The sequence below is a fragment of the Mandrillus leucophaeus genome, unplaced genomic scaffold, assembly GCF_000951045.1.
Source record: "Mandrillus leucophaeus isolate KB7577 unplaced genomic scaffold, Mleu.le_1.0 Scaffold1802, whole genome shotgun sequence".
Classification (NCBI taxonomy): domain Eukaryota; kingdom Metazoa; phylum Chordata; class Mammalia; order Primates; family Cercopithecidae; genus Mandrillus; species Mandrillus leucophaeus.
Window position 1 is genome coordinate 116,008 of NW_012101813.1, and position 1,931 is coordinate 117,938.

General features: G+C 31.8%; 1 protein-coding gene across 3 annotated transcripts in view; it reads left to right on the plus strand.

The window, feature by feature from the left end:
* The window catches only part of LOC105537894 (interferon alpha-17), a 16,629-nt gene that overhangs the window by 13,721 nt on the left and 977 nt on the right, over window positions 1–1,931 (plus strand). The gene's annotated exons all lie outside the window — the stretch shown is intronic.

Consider the following 1,931-nt stretch of genomic DNA (forward strand, 5'->3'; position numbering starts at 1 on the left):
GCATTGGGAGTTATACCTGATGTAAATGATGAGTTGATGGGTGCTAACGAGTTGATGGGTGCAGCACACTAACATGGCACAAGTATACATATGTAACAAACCTGCACATTATGCACATGTACCCTAGAACTTAAAGTATAATAATAATAAAATAAAAAGTAAAAAATAAAAAATAAATTTAAAAAAGTGTCCCAACAAATAAAAGCCCAGGACCACATGACTTCACTGCTGAATTCTACGAAGATTTTTAAGAAGAATAAAAAATCTTCTCAAGCTGTTCCAAAAAAGTTGAAGAGGAGGGAAGTCTCCCTAACTCATTCTATAAGACCAGCATAACCAAGATAACAAAACCAGACAAGGACACAACAAAAAATTTATAGGCCAATATTCCTGGTGAGCATAGATGCAAAAATCGTCAATGAAATACTAGCAAACAGAATCCAACAACAAATCAAAGAGATAATACATCATGATCAAATGGGATTTATCCTAGGGATACAAGGATGGTTCAACATACACAAATTAAAAAATATGTTACATCACATCAACAGAAAAGACAAAAACCATATGATCATCTCAATAAATGCAGAAAAAGCATCTGATAGAATTCGACATTCCTTCATGATGACAACTCTCAATAAAAAGGAAGTACTTCAACACAATAAAGGTCATAGATGACAGATTTATAGCTAACAACATACTCAGTGAGGGAAAGTAGAAAGCTTTTTCTCTAAAACCTGGAACAAGACAAGATGCCCACTCTCACCACTCTTATTCAGTAGAGTACTGGCAGTCCTACCCAGAGCCATGGGCAAGAGAAAGAAAAGGCATATGAACCGGCATGGAGGAAGTCAAAATGTCTCTGTGGATGACATGATTTTGTACACTGAAAAACCTAAACACTCTACCAAAAATCTCTTAGAACTGATTAGTAAATTCAGTAATGTTGCAGGATACAAATTAACTTACAAAAATCAGTAGCCTTTCCATACACAAAAGACAAACTAGCTAAAAAAGAAATCAAGAAGAAAATTCCAGTTAGGATAGTTACAAAAAAGTAAAATACATAGAAATAAATATAACCAAGAAGGGAGAAGACCTCTACAAGGAAAGATACAAAACACTGATGAAATAAATCCAAGAGGATACTAACAAATGGAAATACACTCATGTATATGAATCAGAATAATTAATATTGTTAAAATGACCACACTGCCCGAAGCAATCTACAGATTCTATGCATTCCCTATCAGAATTTAGTGACATTCATCACAGAAATAAAAAAAAAATCATAAAATTCAAAAAAAATTTATTCACATTTTTAGCAGTTTTTAATGATTAGGTAGATAATTATATTCATATTATTAATGTGAATTTATATAGATTTTTATTTTGCATATGTAATTTCACACAACAAAATTTACATGAACAAATTACATTAAAAGTTATTTCACAATAATACTCATCAAATTAGGTTAAATGTCAATAGCTTTTAAACTTAGATTGTAGTTTAACTTTTCTGTCATTCTTAACTTTACATTGAATGAAAAGAGCAAAGGTTATAGTTTTTAATTTGTGAAGTACAGGTGTACACAGTATACATAAATAGAGACACCAAATGTGTGTTATTAAAAGTTCATGAAGATTTCAATTAGAAAATAATACCATAAAAAGTTTTGAGTGTAGGTGAAAAATAGGCAATGATGAAAAACATCTTTCAACACATGTAGAGAGTGAATAAAGAAAGCAAAAACAGAGATAGAAAGTAAAACTAGAGCCTTTAGAAAATGGAAATTAGTATGTTCACTATTTAAGACCCATGCACAGAGCAAAGTCTTCAGAAAACCTAGAGGCCAAGGTTCAAGGTTACCCACCTCAAGTAGCCTAGCAATATTGACAACATCCCAATGGCCCTGTCCTTTTCTTTACTG